This window comes from Triturus cristatus, chromosome 9 (assembly GCF_964204655.1).
Source record: "Triturus cristatus chromosome 9, aTriCri1.1, whole genome shotgun sequence".
Classification (NCBI taxonomy): domain Eukaryota; kingdom Metazoa; phylum Chordata; class Amphibia; order Caudata; family Salamandridae; genus Triturus; species Triturus cristatus.
The window spans coordinates 62,235,578-62,257,045 of record NC_140592.1 but is presented as its reverse complement, the minus strand read 5'-3'; positions in this window follow the sequence as shown (position 1 = coordinate 62,257,045).

The window sequence follows — 21,468 nt, the reverse complement described above, 5'->3', positions numbered from 1 at the left end:
ACCTACTGAAGTTCACAATTCCCATTCGAACCAGTCAAAATGAAATGAGGAGTAAGACAATGTGGAGGAGATCATGGCGGAAAGTCACCCCTACCTCTTTTGCAGCCCATTTCAACCTCCCCCGTTATGTAAAGCGGAGAATATTGATCAGGCAGTTTCTCTTTTTGAGGGAGAAATAGCGACTACACTAAATCAAATTGCTCCCCTTACCAAAGTCAATATAAAATCTAGAATTGCTCCTTGGTTTACAGAACAATTAAAAACTTTAAAGGTCTCTTGTAGGACAGCAGAACGTAAATGGAGGAAAAGTAAAGCCCAAATTGATCGGGAAAACTATAAAAATATCCATCGTAGCTACATGGATACCATTAGGCAAACCAAAACAAACTTTCTCCTAAACCGAATTGAAAAAGCGGCTAATTCCAATGAAGAACTCTATAACATCGTAAAGGAATTTACCAAGCCCTCTGGTTAGCCAGAAATTCCTGTTTCTCAGGAGTGGGCAGATTCTCTTTCCGAATTTTTTGAAACTAAAATTGTCATCATTCACAGTTCTTGTCCTGTGCAACAACATTCAAATACTCAGGAAAACCATCACGCCCCCCCCCTGATGACCCTTTCCCCCTCTTAGAGGTTTTTTCCCAATACAGCTCTGAGGAAGTGGCCAAGGCATTGGGAAAAATTAAATCAGGCTCACCAGTTGATCCTGTATCACCTCGTTTTTTGTCTAAAATTATTCCGGTGTTATTGGACAACATTACAACCTTACTTAATTGGTCACTCTCAACATCAGGGGTTCCAAGGATTTGGAAAGCAGCCAGAGTTAGACCAATTTTGAAAAAGCCTACTGCAGACCCTAAACTTTTAACCAACTATCGCCCTATCTCGCTGCTCCCGTATTTTGGGAAGGTACTCGAGTCTCTGGTCAATAGGCAGCTCGTAGACCATCTCGAGAGCTATGGCCTATTAGACCTTTCACAGTCCGGTTTCAGGGCCGCACATAGCACTGAAACCGGACTGGTAGAAGTCACTGATAATATTCGAATTGCATTAGACAGAGGGCAGTCATCCATTCTTATCCTGCTGGAATTATCAGCGGCCTTTGACACCATATCCCACAGCATTTTAGAACAACGGCTCTGGGATATCGGTGTCAGGGGGAAAGCCCTGGAATGGCTTAAAAGTTATTTAAGGGACCGAGTCTCAGCAGTACAGATTGGCGATCTAGTCTCTTGTAGCAGGCTTTTGAGGAGGGGTGTGCCTCAAGGATCAATTCTGAGCCCGACGTTATTCAATCTTTATATGACTCCCCTAGCCACAGTGATCAGAACATATGGCTTTGAAGTAGTGTTGTATGCAGACGACACTCAGATCCTGATCACCCTTGGTCCTGAACCTATCGAGACAAAGTCTTGTTTTAAGAATTGTATGCTTCATATAGATCAATGGATGAATACTAACCATCTACAACTGAATGGGAATAAAACCGAGATTGTTCTCTTTGGTAAGGCCCATGAGCATTGGTCAGATGATTGGTGGCCCCCAAACCTGGGCTCTTGTCCTCCCCCGAAGCAGACAGTGAGGAATCTGGGAATCCAAATTGATAATCAGTTATCAATGAAAAAACAGGTTAACCATATAATTGGCACCTGTTTTGGTATTATGCGCAATTTGCGTAAAGTATTTAAGTGGATCCCGTTAGAAGTTAGGAAACCTCTCATACAGGGACTAATTGTTAGCCGTATGGACTACGGTAATGCTCTGCTGTCAGAAATAAATGCAGACCTCCTCTCTAGACTTCAGGTCTTGCAGAACACCGCGGCCAGGTTGGTGTTAAACCTTCCATCTAGAACCCCCTCAGTGCCTAGCCTTAGAAGTCTTCACTGTTTACCTGTGAAGAAGAGAATATGTTTTAAGATCTTATGCCTAACACACAAAAACATGTATGGTAGGGGTCCAGGCTACTGGAAAAAGAAACTTAGTTGGTACCAGCCAAGTAGGCCCTTGAGGTCCTGTAACAAATCTCTTCTCACCCCACTTAGAGTACGTACTGTCAGAAATGGGGGTCGGGCTTTCTCTTTTCTTGCTCCTACTCTTTGGAACAAATTGCCTCCAGATTTACGTACTATTTCTGATCATAATTGTTTCCGCCGTAATTTAAAAACCTGGCTGTTTGATCACTAGATCTGCCTCTTTCTGCTGATAACAGGGGAGTCGTCTGCCAGCGCCATGAGACCTTCGGGTGATGTGTGCGCTAAATAAATGCTCCTTGATTTGATTTGATTTGAAATCAGTAGCTCTGGCCATTACACCACATCCTCGTCCCACTTTTTTAGGCAACGCAAATAGCAGAAATGGCCGGGTGGAAGCCGCCTCCTGATGAGAGCCCCGGCACTTATTTTTTAGCAAATTAATCACTGCTTGAAAGTCACCACCTATTACGGCTCTTGTGTCCTACTATGGCTCTGTGGCTCTCACTTGTGCAGCACAAGTCAAGCAGATTGTCCAAAAATGTGGCAAGCCAAAATTGAGTGTACAGAGGCAACACAAAGCAGCCAGAATGATCCCACCACCTCTGGAACCATGACATATCTCCCCTCAGGGCCGCTGATGTGTTCACTAACATTTGCTGCACTCGTTTACAAGTTGTCGTCTTCTCCAGTTTGGCTTTGCACTTACTCGATTATTAGGGTTTCAGATCGCCATGTTACCAGTTTTCAGCATTAATTTTACAAACCATTGTTCTCATGTCTGTGACACCATCTGATTGAAATAAAAACAAAGGGCCCTGTCTAGAGTTTGGCAGACAGGGTAGTCTGCCACCCAGAGAGTACGTTTTCAATCTGCCCCTTCTATTCTGAGCCAGTCTTTTATCCGACCGCCCTTGCTGGCTCTGCCGTTGGAAACTTACTCAAATTGCCCACTGGAGTAGGGCCGATGGAGTAAGGACATCAGACCTCCCACCCTATTAAGAGCAGATACTCTGATGTGTTTTCTGTCTGTCCATCATCGGTAGGAAAACCTGTCCGTATTGAACAGGAAATAAAGACAAAAGATTCTCAAACCCTTGGAAGAAGACTTCCAGGGTTAGGGGGTCATTTGTTTTTTAATCACAAACTCCCACTTCCAGAGTTTGCATTTCAAAAACAAATAATTTAGGTGCATGGCCAAGTGGAAGTTGGTGGCCGAACACCAAACTTGCAGTGCTGTCATGGCGGTTCCTCTGAGGGTACAGGGATCACCAATGGGCCTGGGGTGATCGCTTGATATTTCGCGCGGTAGGCCGTCAGGGTGGCAAACATATACCCTGTCCGCCAAGCAATAAATGAGGCCCATAGACCACAACTACCAAAATGCATTGATGTGTGGAGTGACAGGCTACTGAGGGAAAGTTGTGCCCTACTGACATGGAGCAATTGGCTGTGCTTAATTTGTGCCAGTGGTTGCAGGTATTGTACACTGGCAATCATTTTTGGGGAATACGACTTATTTCTCATTTTCAGACTTAGGGGCATATGTATCAAATTCCGTTATTGCAATTCTCAAATAGCGATTTTTAGGGAATCGCTATTTGAGAATCCCAAAACGGGATGTAATAAAAAATTGTTTTGCGATTCCTTGGTATTCCTTAATTGCGATTAGCAAATTGCTAATCGCAATTAAGGAATGCCTTCCCATTCATTCCTATGGGCTAGGAGACCCATAGGAATGAATGAGAAGACATTCTCATTTTGCAATTCGCAATTTGAGAATCGCAAAATGAGAATGCAATTTCAAGGGTGCCAGGGTGTCAAAAGGACACCCTGTTGCACCCCTGAAATATGTATGTGTGCACATGTGGCGCACATACAAGCCCTAAGGCATGTATGTGCGTCACATGGCACTTTGAAAGATACAAAAAAAAGTGCATTTTTCAAAGAAATCGCAAATTACCACCAACTTGAAGTTGGTGGTAATTTGCAATTCCTTACGGCCAATTCACACTTTTTCTGTGCTTCATACATTGCATTTAAGGAATAGCAATTTGAGATTCCTTAAATGCAATCGGAAAACAGAGAATCACAAATTTTGCGATTCTCTAATTTGCAATGCCCTTTTGGGATGATACATCCCAAAAGGCCTTTTCCCGTTCGCAAACGGGCCGATTCTGAGAATCGACCCGTTTGCGAACGAGAAAAGGGCTTGATACATATAATCTTAGACACAGGCAAGAGAGAGAAGGCAGAAAAGGGAGAAACCAGGAGTAAGAAAGCAGGAAAGAAACAAACAAACAAAGCAAGAATCAAAGAAAGAAAAAAGGAGGTATAAATGGAGAAAACAGGGATGAGAAAGTACCTTAAGGAGTTACGTAAACAGTGAGGATGTGTAGGGAGGTGGAAGGAAGAGGCACGAGGTGGAATCAAGACAACACACTACCATGAAACCCTGGTGGTGGAGGGCACCAGCAGCTGGCTCCTGTTGCCCCACTCCCACTGTTCTTTTTGCCCCACTCCTTTTCAGTAGTAAGCCTCTTTGCGACAGAATTATTAGATGTACTTTTCTGCTTTAGGTTACACGTGCTTGGATGAGGCTCCGAAAACCTTGCCTCCGACAAAAATGAATTATAAATTGCACTCTTGAGTTTTCAGGTTGAGTCAAATCCTCAACAAGCAGGAGGCTGCCTCAGCCTTTTTGGGCATGTTATTTGGACACAATGTTTTCTTCACTGGTTGTTCTCTTCCTGCAGAAGCGGCATCCGTTTTCAAGTGGTGCACAGGGCTGAAATGTAAGTGCATTCGCGTTTCCTGCCAGTGGCCCGTTTGACTCCGCGCTAAGGTCAAAGCGTTCTCGCCTTGGCGGCAAATTGCTTCTGCTCGCCGCTGTCTCCCACGAGCAGGGAAAAGCTTTGGGCTCGACAAGGCGCTTTCTTCTCTGGGGAGAAAATGACTTTCATTTCCCTGAATGTTTTTCCTCAGATATTGTTGGTGTCATCAATGGACTGAATCCGAGAGCTGTTATTACAGGCCCCAAGGTGCAGACAATGTTAGACGTAAAGGTCACGGTGTTTGTGGGAGAAAGACAATAAAGCGCTTTATTCTCCATTCCATTACTCTGGCCATTCACAGCCTTTGCCTAGTGCGGCGACGCTTCCGGCGTTTAAACGTACAAGTGGGCGGGGCTTGTGCTTTTCTAGAAAAGCCTTTAGATCAGTGTTCTTCCAACTTCTTAATGCTGCGCCCCCATAAAAACATAATAAATAAATAATCCCCCCTCAATTTTCCCACAATTATTCTGCTAAAGTGGCAATGTTTAAATATGTCTAAACATATTTAAACATTGCAGTTAAGCTCTGTTAACTCTTTTTACACATTCTCCCATTCAGGATAGTTATTTATGGCGCATTACAAAGTGGCTTACTGCTACTTATGTTTTTAACACTTAAAACAAAGCAAGATGCCTCTCTTGGCCAGAGACTGCCCTCCCCTCCCCCACTTAAGTGCCCACCCCCGTTTAAACACCTCTTGTTAGATGCTAAATATTTTTCCTGGAGGGCCAGACCTATGCTTAATTTTTAGGATAATCGACGACAATGTAAATAGTTTCCGGTTGGATCCATTGTTTGTAAATGTATTTAATTTAGAAGTCGTCACTTCTGTCAAAGGATTCGACTCTCGTTGACCACAGCTGGGCCCACCTGCAGCCCTCCTATGCGTCCCATAGCACGGGTTAGTCTAACACATTGGGGGCTGGTTGGGTATTGGGGGCTTTGAGCAGCTGGTCAGGCGTGTGATACAGTCTGGGGACCCTGGTGGGCAGGCAGTAATGTAAGTGCCAGGGTCCTCTCAGGAGGCCACTGAAGACGGCACCATTTTTTGCCTGTTATCTCTGCCAATGGCAGTACTAACACAATTACTAACCATTGAACTCCTGCAAGTGTCACAATTTAGACAATTCTAGGCCACCCAAAGCTATGATAAGAGTGTGTGTGGCACGTATTGTTTTTTAAATTGTATATTGACTTATGAAACAGTGTTGTTGAGCTCATCTCATAAATAAACAGACAGCGACACCATGTGGTGGACTGTCACTAGAGCCAGTGCTCATAATTATGGCCGCTGCCGAGCACCGGAAACCATTGGCTCAAATTAAGCACTGGGAGAAGGGATTGGCTGGGGGCAGTGTGGGGATGGGCCTGTGGGACTCCGGGGAGGGGAGAGGTTATTGGCTTATTAAACAGTGTTGTTGAGCTCATCTCAGAAATAAACAGACAGCGACACCATGTGGTGGACTGTCACTGGAGCCAGTGCTCATAATTATGTGCCAGTGTGGATCACCAGAAACCATCGGCTCAAATTAAGCACTGGGAGAAGGGATTGGCTGGGGGCAGTGTGGTGCCATGGCTGTGGGACTCCGGGGAGTGGAGAGGTTTGTTTTCCCCTCCTTTGACGTCCAACTCTCATCAGGCTCACTGGAGAGCAGGGCCAGTGATGGAATGATTTCCGCGCCCACCCTATCCCCCTTTTAATAGTGGTGGAGGAGTTCTTAACAGCAAGAAATTTTGTGGAAAGTTTTCTTCTGGGCCTTCTTTGGTGAGACAAGTAGCAGACTTATCTCGGACAACCTTTGATTGTCGCTGTTGAGCGGATGTGTGGCTGGCAGCTTGGTTGTACACAGTTTTTTAAGTTATTTCAAAGAAAGTCGGTCGGTTTGAGACCCAGTTGAGAGATGAAGAGGGGAGGGGGGAGGGGGAGTTTTAAGGGAAGAGAAAGAAACCAATGGGACTTTGCACAGTGAGGGTTGTGGGCTGGGGAGGAGGCGACAGGTTGAATGTGGAAATTTGCGAGTGAAGAAAGGTTGTGCGTGGTTTGAACATGTGAAGAGTTATTTAGGCGATTGGGAGGGTGACAGTAAGGTTTGCTTATGTCTAGTGAGCCCATGGTTTAATGTTAGTTTTTATGGCTTATCATCAAGGTTTGATTAATTGAAGTCAATGCACCTGTCTCATTAAAGCAGCCTTATTCACATGCAAAATTTGATTTGTGTGGTCAATAACTGCGCCGTGTCGGTCAAATTAGTAATATATGCGCATCCCCGTAAAGAATGGACATCACGCATATGCGCGGCAGTTGGCACAGCTGAGCAAATAACGCTCTCCCTGCAAAGACCTTTCTTCCGCTGCCCTTTGCAAGTGACAAGCCAAAGTCTTTTGGTTACACCTGGGATGAATCAGACGGACTCTCTGTCCAAATGGAGAGCACTGTTCCCCCGGAAACTGGGCTAGTGACACTCCCTTTGCGTGCAATAAAGTAATTTGCTGTTTGATCACACTTACCTGGTGTTAATATATAACAAAGTAACTGGATGGATGCAATTTCTCTTGAGAGCACGTTATTAATCACAATAACCAACAATAACCACTGGACTAACCACAAACCTTGGGCTCTGGAGTAGCGTGCTACCCGCTGTGAAGCGCTTCCACGCCTCATCAGGGATAGTAAGGGCTATATAAATCTGATTACAATTACAATTTGTTGGCACCAGCGTGTGCTGTGCAGCCTCCATGTTGTCCCCAGCAGTGCGTCTGATACTACGGAAGCAAGAAAGCGCTGAGGAGAGCTATGGTGCACCCTCCCTAGCCCAACCTGACTGGCCTGTCCCAACAACAGGCTGATTGTGGCTTCTAGACCACCAATGTTGAATTCCTGGACTAAGAGACTATATACTTCTTTCTGGTGACCCCCTCTCCCCGATAGTTGAGAGCCCCGGCAGAGAACAATATGCAAGCAGCAACCAAAGTAATCATGACACGCCGTACAGGTAAGAAGTGTGCTCTCCACTTTACTGCTCCTGTTGTCAGTGTGTTTATAAGACAATGCTCAAATAATCAGCTTTAATCATGTGAAACCTTTATAATATTGCAAGCTTCCTTATGAGGCGTATGAGCGTCAGTTGAATATACACATATGTCCATTCAGGAGAGAACATACGTTTTTTTCATCTATTTTTTCACTTGCTGAAATAGCTTTGCAGGAAGGTTGGACACCAGGTGTCACCTGTAAACTTTAAGTGAGGAGTGTACTTTTTAGAGAGGAAGGGAGTTAAATCTTAAGATAACAGTGAACAGAATAATGCATATATTCTTGCATTTGGAAGTGTGGAGAAGTGTGGCTCAATGGTTAGAGCGGCAGACCCTGATGCAGAGATCTAGCCCGGGACCAGGGTTCAATTCCCTGCCTCGGCGGGTCTTGGGCTAAAAAATTCCACGGACCTGATAATTCTCGCATCGGTGCCATTCCAATCATGGAGTCCCACTCTGCAACTCTGGGCAATAGCTTGCTTAATCTCCACAACGGCCCCCACAACGCTAAGGATGCCTGGCCTCCACCTTGGGGGTGCCCAGGAGTGGACGCCTCACAGGGAAAGCCAGGATGGGTTCCACAGCGGTATTCGTACAAGCGCCTTGAGACCCTTGCGGGTGAGTAGTGCGCTATACAAGTATCAAATTTACAATTTTATAATGTAACAGTTGGTCTTCCAAACCCCCCTGGAATTAAGAAGAACCATAATATACATTCTTTTAAATAGATACTTTCTTATACCCCTACTTTTTTTTCCTGGTAAAAAAGAAAGTGTCACACATAATGTACTGAAATGTCACACATAGGCCTACAAAAAACCTGGAAATGTCCCTTATAAACAAACTGGAAACTTGGCAGCTATGAGCCTGCAATAGAGGGAAATGAGCTGGTGTCCTGTGGTAGGAAATATATCCTCCAAGCATAGAAGAGGTGCCATCAAACACAAAGACACATGTGGCAGTAATAAATATTTTGGGATCAGACAAATGAACATAAAAGCCATTATTTGGTGGAGCACTGGGCCAGATTCACATCATCAGATATAAATCTGCATTGTAGTCATACTCCTGTTAAAGTACACATTTTTGGGGGATTCACAAATTAACAATGTGCTCATTTTAAACCTCCAAATATAGATTTTCATGACTACCCCAACTGCCCATAATTTTACAAATGCCAATGACCCGCAGGTGTACCATCTGCATTTTCAGGTTTAGGAGAAATGTGCGATTTGTCCTACTTTTTCTATAGGAAAAATACTTTTCAATGGGGGAGACATCCTTCTTCTACACCCTTTTAAAATATAAGAATGTTTGGGGGTACATCTACACCGTAAATGCATGCTTACCATAACATATTTCACAATTTAAGTTACATACCTAATTAGGGTGAAAAAGTCTTTGAGAATCTATATGAATACCTAAAAAAATAATAATCTCTAACTGCAGAAAATCCGGTTACTGATGTATTTTTCGGTGTTGTAAAGCCTGAATATATACCTTTACTACACATGCTTTACATCGCATGCCGTTACAACGACCGCGTTGTTCAACGCAAACTATTCCATCGCAAGTCATTTCAACGACTTGCTGTAGGGGGTGCACTGGACTTAGGAATAGTATAATTTACTATTCCTACTCCAGTTTTTGCAACAGCAGGGAAGGTGTTGGATTGTAACACCCTACAGCAAGTCGTTTTAAGACTTGCGATGTAATGGTTCGCGTTGTAACAACGCGGTCGTTGTAATGGCCGCGTTGTAATGGCATGTGATGTAAAGCATGCGATCTAAAGGCTGTTTCCCGTAAGTCCTATCAGCACCCAGAAATGTGCCCAGATCATGAGTCTAAGAATCACTTGGGTGCATAAAATGTTGTGCACATACGGTCACGCTTTTCTAATTTGATCAGCAAATGTTTGTAGTATGCATATGTTCACAAAATTCATGAACTCCTGGTATGCTAAGGGTGCACGAGCATTTTTAGGCATGCGGCTGCAAAGCGCTTCTCTGTGGTTGCGGGCCAACACCCTCTAATACGTTGCAGGAGGCATTCCTGCCGCTGCATCTGAAATTGTGAGCTTGGGATTCATTTGACCCAATCCAGTAGGCCGTGGTTGGCTTGGAAATATTGTTGTGTTTTTGTGAGAAGCAGCTACACAGAGCTACCAGGAAACTAGAACTAAGGAAGCTGGAGGTGGTGAGGAAAAAGCACATTTCTCCAGGTGCATGGCTGCAGTCATGCATGCTCACAGAATAGTGTGTTTTTTAACATACAACCAACGTATGTATTTGCACAATATGTGTGGGGGCCTTGACAAGGAAGATGGACGAGGACTTAATGGGAAGTTAGACTCATGAGGGCTGGAGTAATGGTGCAGAGTAAAAGACATTTTAGAAGGAAATACTAATGCCAGTGATCTTACAGCCTGAAACTAGGGGGCATATTATCAAGAAACGGGGTTAAAATTATCACCGCTTTAGCGGCAGAAAACCGCCGCTAAAGTGGCGATAATGGGATTGATAATATGCCCTTGAGAATTCTCATAGAAGCCCATGTTCTGGTGTCAACATGGGCTTCTGTTGGAATTCTCTGCGGCATATTATCAAGCCCATTATCACCGCTTTAGCGGCAGTTTTCTGCCGCCAAAGCGGCGATTATTTTAACGCCGTGCTTGAAAATATGCCCCGAAGTTTGTAAAAGTATGGTAGCAACTGTGAGGCTACCTCTCTTAGGTGCAGATTGAATAAAAACATCCATTCACCATTTCTACTCATTTGTAGTCTGTGCTCCTTTTGTAAACTTTTAAACATAACATCTCAGAGCCCGATTCAATTATCAGCTAGGTGGACTAAGATTATTAGAAAAAACAGAATTGGACCTGTAGAACTGCTCAAAGCTGTCAGCTTACTGAAAACCATCAACTGAGTTCCTATCACACACGCTTATCATTCATCACAACTCTAAGCGCTGCGTCATAGAACATGGTAACAGCACCTTGATGGTCCTCACACATGACAAGGAAACACTTCCCACATAGGATTAAAAACAATGGCAACACCCTTCCACAACACATACTACACAGTGTAGCATGCTGCCTATGTAGGTAATTGCTTCAGTGTCCCACGAAGAGACAGAAAGTGTAAGAAATTGGGGTATCTGTTGTGCATGATCTGAGGCCTGCACATGTAATAGGTCCACGATTTCCCCTTCCTGGTAACCAAGCGCCCCGTTGTAGCGCTTGACTCTCTCAGGGTAGCGAAGCAGAGCAGTCCAAGGCCTACCCAGAGGAGTGGGTGTGAGCTAGTAATCACCACTCACTGACACACACTAATAACACCCAATAAATGATTGTCTAGTCAGAGCTTTTTATTTGAAAATGATAAGTACATCTATTACACACACACTACTAAATGCTACGCATACAGCAGACAGAAATTCCTCAAGTGACATTCTAAAAGGTCATAATCTCAAAATCACAGTAAAATCCCTCCATCGTGTACCAGATAGAACATCACAAAAGAGGAGGGGTATCACTTTAAATAAAACAGGCCTATCGGCATTGCCAAAGGTCACCGCAACAATATGTAAGGAACACGTAGTAGCTTTATCAAAGGTTCACTACACTAAAAGCCAAATAATCCACATGTTACAACTACCATTATTCCACTATAATCAAGAACCATGTATAAATACCAGAACTAATGTGAATAAAGCATTTCAAAATTGACCAAAAATCACTGTCAGCACTCTACTATCAATAAAGCATTTTAAATGAACATCACATACATCTGTGTCGTTTTTTATACACTTTCAGGCCACATAACACGCCGCCATAGAACCAACTCCTAGAGAGCATTGCAATACGAGCTGAAGCGCAAAAACGCCATCACTGGGAGTGAGTAACTTTCGGTTGCAAAGCCTTGGGGGGGGGGGCTATGATTTCTTTGAACCTGCAGGCATAGGGTAACTCTTAGAAATCCCCCCAACACACCTTAAAATTGAATAGTGGTGCTTCTGTCATCCTGCGGCCCCCAAAAGCAGAAAAGTATATGAAAAATAAGTCCCACCGGGGCACAAATTTGGCGCTCCCTCCTTGTAGATAGTGAATATTTTATGAGCTGCTCTACCACTGCTTCTGGATAGACACAACCCGTATATATTTTTTATTCATTTGTTGGGGGTACCCAGTCCCACCCAGGCACCCAGCCATCTTCTTTTTTGTTGGGGCAGTGCGGAGAGCCCTTCCTGCGCTTCCCAGCCAGCTCCCCACCCGACCACTCCTGTGACTGCCGGCACGGGATCTGGCAGCTACCTTCTCCCCTACCATCTCCGTGTGGGCAGGGACCTCCTTGTGGTGGCTTCCCCGCTCTACTCAGACAGGGGAAAGGGGAGTGGGGGCGAGCCCACCATCATGGGGGGTTGCAGAGGTGTTCCACCTTGTTGTCCTATTGTTGGAGGTCGGAGAGGGGGTCCTGGACCCCGTCCGTGAAAGCACAGCCCAGGGAATGGGGTCCCCAGGCCTAATAGGATGCTGGGGAAGGGTGTCCCTAGAAAATATTAGATAAATCATAAATTTTGTGCTGATTCCCTGGCACATCCCAAGGATATTCCTAGGGAATCCTGGTGAAGCACCACATACTTGGTTTTTCCAAAAGGTCAAAGTTCGCCAACCTGTAAAAGGTCATGACTCGGGACCCATTGTGCTGGTTTGGATATTGCTGAGATCATGTTGCTCCTAATGGTGAGCTCCAGCAGACCTCCAGGCCTCAAAAGCAGCATGCTTTGCAGGAAGCCGGTTCCACGGTCTCCCTGCACCAGCTTTTCTCCTGGTCTGTGTCTCTGGTGCTCCTCTCCCCCTTCTATGGAGAAGGTCAGATTGTCACCCACCTGGTACATGGAAGCTGGTCTCTCTAGAATCCGCTTCCCTGCCCCAGAGAGACCCACTGGTCCTGTAGTCAGCTGTAGGCAAAGTCCTTAGTCCATTAAGGCATCTGGGGAGCTTGTCCTTCCAGTTGTCCATAGCTGCTGCTGCCATCCAGTTCCAATGTCCATATCCAACAACAAGTCTCTCTCCCTTGTGTCAGAGTTTTTAAATGGGGTTGGAAAGTTCTAGAAGCTAGGCACTAGGGTGCCACATTACCTCTCCATCCGTGTCCCAACCCTCCTTTACAACATGCTGGGACAGTTCAAGATGGCACTGTCAAGAAGTCACTTTTCACATCTCCTCTGGGGGCCTCAGCTCTGCCCCTCCCTGACATCACTTCCAGAACTTCCCACTAAAACTTCGAAGGATAGCCCCCGCCTGTGTTGGCTCCAGAGATTGGGGCTTCCTCCTTTGTTAAATGGGCCTGAGACCCACCTCCAGTAAAAAGTAAAAAAACAGGTGATCAAAACAGCAAAAAATATGGGCGTACTGAATGGGCGGAACCCATTTGCAACAGTAAGCATTATATAAATGTTACAATGCATAAAATGTGAAGAAATGGGAAACACTAAGAGCAATGCTGTATCTACCTCGCGTAAACACACGCATATGCAGACAGATATACGTTGTGCTCTCACCTACATGTGTGATAATCCATGTGAAAACAGCAGTAGTGTGATTTAAGATCTTAAAATGCAAATTCCAGTGAAAATAACTTGAAATCTATTGTCACTATGAGCAATGAATTCAGTTTACGCTGCGGCCAGCAATGTGTTTATTAATTTCAGAAAATTGGTAACTGTAATTTCCAAAACAAAGAGTGAAACCAATATCACAGTTTAATGTAGGGGAGTTCACTGTGTCTTTCCATGGAATCCCTGGTGCTGAAGTGTGCTCACACCAGTGCAGCTGGAAAACACTTTAGACTGCGGGGACTCTCTGTGTCACTTCTTTAAAAAGTACATGGACCTGAATAATCCTGCTACTTGAAGCAAGTATGTTCAGCAATTCATTTAACGAGTGTTGAGCAAGTCACATCAAATACATTGTGGAAAACAAGCCACTTCAGCTCTTAATAAAGCAAAGCATAAAACCTAACAAACATTCGCAATGCCAATAGGTCTGACAAACAAATATCATAAGAAGGAATATGTATTTGTGTGGAAGCAAAGAACTGTAGAATAATATTGGCGTGGGTTAAAAGGTCAAGTGACATTTGCACTGTCAAGCCAGACCTAAAAATCCATGTAAATTAATGACTGCCCTCCTCCCATCTGTGCTCCTGCCAGAGAAAAATAACATGGTATCTTGTTATCTAAGGCACTTTAATAGCATTGCATGTGTGTGCCTTGAAAGTTCAAGCTCAGGCTGCTAATGAATAAAAAAATGTTCACAGCTGCTTTTAGGGCGAGTACTTCTTTGTGGAGGTACACATCTTCTGTCCAATGAAAACATGTACTCCTGGCTCCCGGCATGTCGGCAGAGCCAAAGCCCCTCTCTTGTGATGCTCACATATTTGTCTGTCAAGCCAGACCATAAAAAAGACTATAAATAAAGAGCATGAAACGCCTCTATGGAGACATGGATCAACTGGCCTGGCAAACAGAATGTGACCTCTGCCACCAAGAAACGAATACCTCAACATTAGCAACAGGGCCTGACTGGGAACCAAAACCGGCCCTGGCAAAGTGCTCGGCAGCCCCCACACCCCTCCGGGGGGTTGGGTGAGCAGCCGAACTGCTTGCCAGTGCCGCTTTTGGCCATTTTTGTTACAGGGGCCGATATTGCAGCTATGCTGCCAAAACGGCCCTGTAACAATAACGCCCCCCAGGGACCAAAACCAGCCCCCACCCTGGCGGCCCACCGGGGAAATGATCGGTGCCCGCTACAGCCAGTCTGGCCCTGATTAGCAAAAGGTGCCGTTCAATCAGTTTCAATTATTACTCAATTATCAGCTCAAAGTATTTTGTATATTTCATATCCATGGCCATGTCTGAACTGGGGTGGCAGAGTGGGCTAAAGAACGGTGATGGATTAAACCCCGATTGACTCGGGGTGAGTGCTTGCAATGTTCAACACTCCGTCCATCATTTCCTTTGGTTTTTGCTTTGTTCACCATAAGTTGGCAGGGTATGCTCAGACGTGAGTCCCTTGCTCACTTTGCCACTGGATTCAAGCAAGCCTGGCTGAAGACGGCTGAAATGCCAGAAACCGGTCCTAGGAAGCTTGTTTCAGGTCCAGGGAAGGCATGGCTTGGCAGTTCGGGCTGGACTGTTCCCATGAGGCACAGGGTCAGACTGATTTGCATATGGCCATGTCTGAACTGGGGTGGCAGAGTGGGCTACAGAACGGTGATGGATTAAACCCAGATCAGTTGACTGGGGGTGAGTGCTTGCAATGTTCAACACGTCGCCCATCATTTCCTTTGGTTTTGCTCTGTTCGCCATAAATTGGCAGGGTATGCTCAGACGTGAGTCCCTTGCTCACTTTGCCACTGGATTCAAGCAAGCTTGGCTGAAGACACCGGTCCTAGGAAGCTTGTTTCAGGTCCAGGGAAGGCATGGCTTGGCAGTTCGGGCTGGACTGTTCCCATGAGGCACAGGGTCAGACTGATTTGCATATGGCCATGTCTGAACTGGGTGGCAGAGTGGGATAAGAACGGTGATGGATTAAACCCAGATCAATTGACTGGGGGTGAGTGCTTGCAATGTTCAACACTCCGTCCATCATTTCCTTTGATATTTCATATCCATAGCCGCTTATCCCGAAATACCAGTTCACGTTTTGTTATCAAATATAAGCTTGTAATTGCCTTAAACCACTAATTTGAGTTCAAATGGTTACTTTTAATTAATATATATATATTCTTACAAAATGGTACTTTGTCATGTTCTTTCTAGGGTGTGACCTGTCTCCCCAGGGCGCCCCCAAGGACGAGGAGCACGGGAGTGGTGGTAGGGTGACAATGGATGGGACTCTAAAAATGAACTGGAGTGTGTCAGGGGATGGGCAGGTGACAGGTATTGGGAGTGAGCCAAGTATTGGGAAGTGTGACAAGGATGGGAATTAGCACAGCGATGGGAAGGTGACAATTATTGGGGCTGTAAAAGTGACCTGGAGTGTGACAGGGATGGGAAGTGTGACAGGGATGGAAACTGTGACAGGGATTGGAAGTGTGAGTGGGATTGGGAAGTGTGAGTGGGATTGGGAAGTGTGAGTGGGATTGGGACGTGTGAGTGGGATTGGGACGTGTGAGTGGGATTGGGAAGTGTGAGTGGGATTGGGAAGTGTGAGTGGGATTGGGAAGTGGGATTGGGAAGTGTGAGTGGGATTGAAAGTGTGAGTGGGATTGAAAGTGTGAGTGGGATTGGGAAGTGTGAGTGGGATTGGGAAGTGTGAGTGGGATTGGGAAGTGTGAGTGGGATTGGGAAGTGTGAGGGAGATTGGGAAGTGTGAGTGGGATTGGGACGTGTGAGTGGGATTGGGAAGTGTGAGTGGGATTGGGAGGTGTGACCGGGATTGGGAGGTGTGACCGGGATTGGGAGGTGTGACAGGGATTGGGAGGTGTGACAGGGATTGGGAGGTGTGACAGGGATTGGGAGGTGTGACCGGGATTGGGAAGTGTGGCCGGGATTGGGAAGTGTGGCCGGGATTGGGAAGTGTGACCGGGATTGGGAAGTGTGGCCGGGATTGGGAAGTGTGACCGGGATTGGGAGGTGTGACCGGGATTGGGAAGTGTGACCGGGATTGGGAAGTGTGGCCGGGATTGGGAGGTGTGACCGGGATTGGGAGGTGTGACAGGGATTGGGAGGTGTGACAGGGATTGGGAGGTGTGACAGGGATTGGGAGGTGTGACAGGGATTGGGAGGTGTGACAGGGATTGGGAGGTGTGACCGGGATTGGGAAGTGTGGCCGGGATTGGGAAGTGTGACCGGGATTGGGAAGTGTGACCGGGATTGGGAAGTGTGGCCGGGATTGGGAAGTGTGACCGGGATTGGGAGGTGTGACCGGGATTGGGAGGTGTGACCGGGATTGGGAGGTGTGACCGGGATTGGGAGGTGTGACCGGGATTGGGAGGTGTGATAGGGATTGGGAGGTGTGACAGGGATTGGGAGGTGTGACAGGGATTGGAAGTGTGACAGGGATTGGAAGTGTGACCGGCATTGGGAGGTGTGACCGGGATTGGGAGGTGTGACCGGGATTGGGAGGTGTGACAGGGATTGGGAGGTGTGACAGGGATTGGGAGGTGTGACAGGGATTGGGAGGTGTGACAGGGATTGGAAGTGTGACAGGGATTGGAAGTGTGACCGGCATTGGGAGGTGTGACCGGCATTGGGAGGTGTGACCGGGATTGGGAAGTGTGACCGGGATTGGAAGAGTGACAGGGATTGGAAGAGTGACAGGGATTGGAAGAGTGACAGGGATTGGAAGAGTGACAGGGATTGGAAGAGTGACAGGGATTGGAAGTGTGATAGGGATTGGAAGTGTAATAGGGATTGGGAAATGTGACTGGGATGGAAAGTGGGATAGAGGGTGGGAGTGCGCTAGAGATTTGGAGTGTGACTGGAATTAGGAAGTGGGACAGGTATTGGAAGTGTGACAGGCATTTGAAGTTTGATAGGGATTAGAAGTGTGATAGAGATTGGGAGTGTGATAGGAATTAGAAGAATGACTGGAATTAGGAAGTGTGACTGAGATTGGAAGTGTGATAGGTATTGGGATTGTGATGGGAGTGATAAAGTTGGAAGTGTGACAGGGATTGGAAGCGTGAGAGAGATTGGAGTGTGATAGCAATTGGAAGTGTGACTAGAATTAGGATGTGTGACAGGGATTAGAACAGGAGTGTGATTGGGATGTGGCCAATGTTTGAGCTTTGATAGGGATTCAGACCATGGCCAGGAACGGGAATGTTACTGGAATGAGCAGGGTGACTGGGTGGGTGTAGCAGGGATTGGAATGGTGACATCGAATAGGAGTGTGACGGAGACTGATACCAGGGACAGCTAAAGGGACGAAGGGAGGACATTGCTCCACTCCACTGCTCCACACCAAATTCCCGCACTGAATATCACATTGAGATAGTGAATGAAGTCCGTGAGATGTGGTTGTATGATGGATCCACGCTTGCTTGTACCATGCATGCCTTTACAATGTGGGCACTAGAAAAGAACGTGCCGTTACCACGTCTTCCTTTAACGCAAGCCATTACAACGACTTGCACTAGGAGAGCGCGAGACTTTGGAGTAGTATAATTTACTATTCCAACTCCTGTCTGTGTAACAGTAGGGAAGGTGTTGGGCTTCAAATCTAACACCAGTCCAACAATGCATTCCCTAAAGCAAGTCGTAACAGCTGGCGTGTTAAAGGGCCGCTTGGTAACTACACATTTGTTGTAGTTCCCAGGTAGTAAGGGCACTGGGTGGTTGTGTGGTAAAGGCCGTTTCCTGCTAAATGTTGCTCTAACTTGACCTCATTCACCAGGTTCCAAACAATGTAAGACGGAGGATCATATAAAATATGAGATAGCATCTCTTCGCTATTTTCCTTTTTCCTTCACCCATCAGCCCCAAATATCATCCTCTGTCTTTCCCTACCCTCATCTTCCTTCCCCTCCCCATGGGTGTCTCTGCTCACTTGCCCCCTCATCATTGCTTTCCTCTTCCCCTCTCCTCTTTGTCTCCTTTTAACGCTCCCCATCCTTTTTCCCCTCTCCTAGTTCACCTCATGCTGCTCTTGCTTTTGCCTCCAAAGTCTTCTTTTGTCTCTCCGAACGTGATTCCCCCTCAGCATCAAAATAATATATCTTTGTACATGGTGCTTACTACTGCTGCTAGACCATTTTGTATCACCGTAATGACAGATTTCACTATGCATATTTTGAGCATAGTAAAGTCCTAAGAAGCTGCTGCAAGATGACGTGTGGTGCGATAGAAAACACTGTAATTAGACAGTAACTAAAAGTTACTATACATAATGGTTCTAAATGTTTTGATCCTAGCAGGATGAGAGCCTAAGTAGGCCCTGTAGATTTGAGTTGGGGAAATTCTTGTTGCGATAGCCAGTGCATCGCACAATGAGGTATTTGCCTTCCCACTCCCTCCTCTATTACTTTTGGCACTGATGCATAGTCTTATTCGCAGGAGAGCCAATGACATTAGAGGACACAGTTGTTGGCTGACCCACCAAACATAGGGTTGCTCCTCTATGCAGGTCCCCCTGATCCCAACATCTGAGAATACATATCAAATTAATGCTAATGGGGTCACAGTGTGAGATCATGTGTCTTGTGTCTTTGAAGTGTCTATCTGAACCTCTTTTGGTGATCTTGGCATGTGCTGGCATGTATCAATAGGGTGAAACCACATTGAAGACCCCTGGGAGACCCACCAGCTGATGGTGACTTGGCACATCTCTGTTGCAATTGGCACATGAAGACTGAGTCCACAGCGCCTCCTGGGTTCATTGTGCAAGGAGAAGGGTCCAGTGGGCGGTATTCTGCGTTGAGTTTAAGCTTCTATTCCTACATGTTGACACATATTCTCATCTGCCAATGTTGATTGGCTTTAGGGGTGAACACTATGAGGACCACCTGGGGGCAGCCCCAAGCACTCTCAAAAACACTCACCTTGCAGCTTTATTAGATTGTCCATTAGAAAAACAATTCTTCAATGTCTTCAATTCTTTAGAGGGACCAGCAGCCACCCACACCCTTTTAGCGCCTTGAGACCCTATCAAGTGAGTAGCTGCGCTTTACAAGCCCCTGATTGATTGATTGATTGAATGTCTCAGTGCCACAGGTGGAACTTCAGGGGCCAAGCCCATTTTTCTTTGATAGTTCCTGAAACACCCAAACTCCTGGGACATGGTGTTCTTCAGAGACTCCTCCATTTTGCAGTAGCCCAGGAGTGCCAGAAGAATGCCACAACCTGTTTCTGTGACATAGATGCTGGTGGGGGAGTCTGGCCCTCCTTGCCTTATGGTGCTGTTGAGCAGTAGCAGCTTGCCAACACAAACATCCTTGTGTGAGTCATGGGCCAGGAAAGCCAGGGTTTCTGCTTCTTCTTTCAGGGGAGCACCATGACATTCACTGTCACCACAGGGGCGTTATGGGTGCCCCCTGGATGCACACCTGGCACTGGGGGATGGGTTGGCAGAGTTTCTTGCCTCTTTAACTTCCATGTTTCTTCTTCATCACATGACTCCCTTTCGAACTAACTAGTCAGGCTGCCACCCGTCTTCCACTGGACTGCCAGCTGCTGCCACCTTCTCCTGAGCAGCACAATCCCAAGAGTGGCACTGCTATGATGTTGTTTCAAGCACTGCAAAATGCAGTTTGTGACTTGGATCCATGATGTGCCATATATATTTGGAGCCATATTCATCAAGAGATTGAGTTACCCTTGCATCATGCAGGGTGCTATAAGGGCAACACAATCCCTAAGTCACATTTACCAAGCAACGCAGGGCCACCTTGCGTGTCCTTGCGTGGCCTGATCAATCTAGAGTAACGCAACTCAACGCAAGTCGCTGCCTTGCAATATCTGCCCCAGGGCGAGGTTCCATAGGTTGAGTGTGGGTGTTCCCACTCTTCCACTCATGGATCTTGGCGCATTCCCTGATTTAGCAATACTTTTAAACCTGGGAATGAGTCAAAAATGCTGTGTTTTCCCAATTGAGGTGCACCAATCAGAAATATCTTTATTTATTCTTGTTGTTTGCTCTTTCTATGCGCACATAGAAAGAGGAAAACGCCTCAGAGGATTGTTTTTTGTGCAGGAAGGTGTGGCTTCCTGCACAAAATCGATCCTTATAACGCAGGCACCATGGCGCAAGGTGCCTGTGCTGACGCTAGGCAGCACTTTGTGCGTCAGTGCAGGCACAGAGCAGGAATGTGACCTATATTGGTATATATGGTGCATTACTGCCCTCTCTCTTTCACGCAGTGCAACAAGTTGTCTTGCTGAGTTGCGTTGTGTGAAATATTGATCAATCTGGCCCGTGATGCCTGTCACAGGTACAATTACAACAATGTCTCTCATGTAAATGCCCCATTCTTACCTTTAACAGGTTTAACAGGTATGACTGTCATCCTCTCACTGCGGCACTTCAAAATAAGTGGACAATTTACCAATTAATTGGCCATTCATGATAGCAGCTTTATTAATCACAGTAAATTCATTTGTTAATGATGCGGATACCAGGGGGAGTCCATTAACATTTAACAAGTCATTATCGCTGCATTATTATTTAGCATTTTTTTTTATTACCGCCACATATCTGGTTCAGCAGCCTGGAACACAGACACCAGGTTATGTATTGTGCCTATGCAAATTATGCTGTAACCTGGGCATCCCATTGCTAATGGCACAGGACGAAAGGAAATAGTACACATCGAGGGGCAATGGGGCCCTTCAGAGAGGTCCGAGCATTTTGGCGATGGGCACATATTCAGCCTAGCTGAGTTTTTTCCTCCATGTGCTTTGGGGTCTTTGGGAATTTACTGATTATGTGAAGAGAGAAGGGGCACCGATGAAATATGCAAACATTTTTTAGGTGTGCCAGGCAAGGCTTACCCTCCCCTGCAGGGATGGCTTTAGCACTGGTGTTGCCCGGTGCAGCCATGTTTGTTGATGACCCCCAATGACCAACTCAGCAACGGATTCCCTCACTACCACCCTTCAACAGTGTCCCTCAAGTCTTCATAACC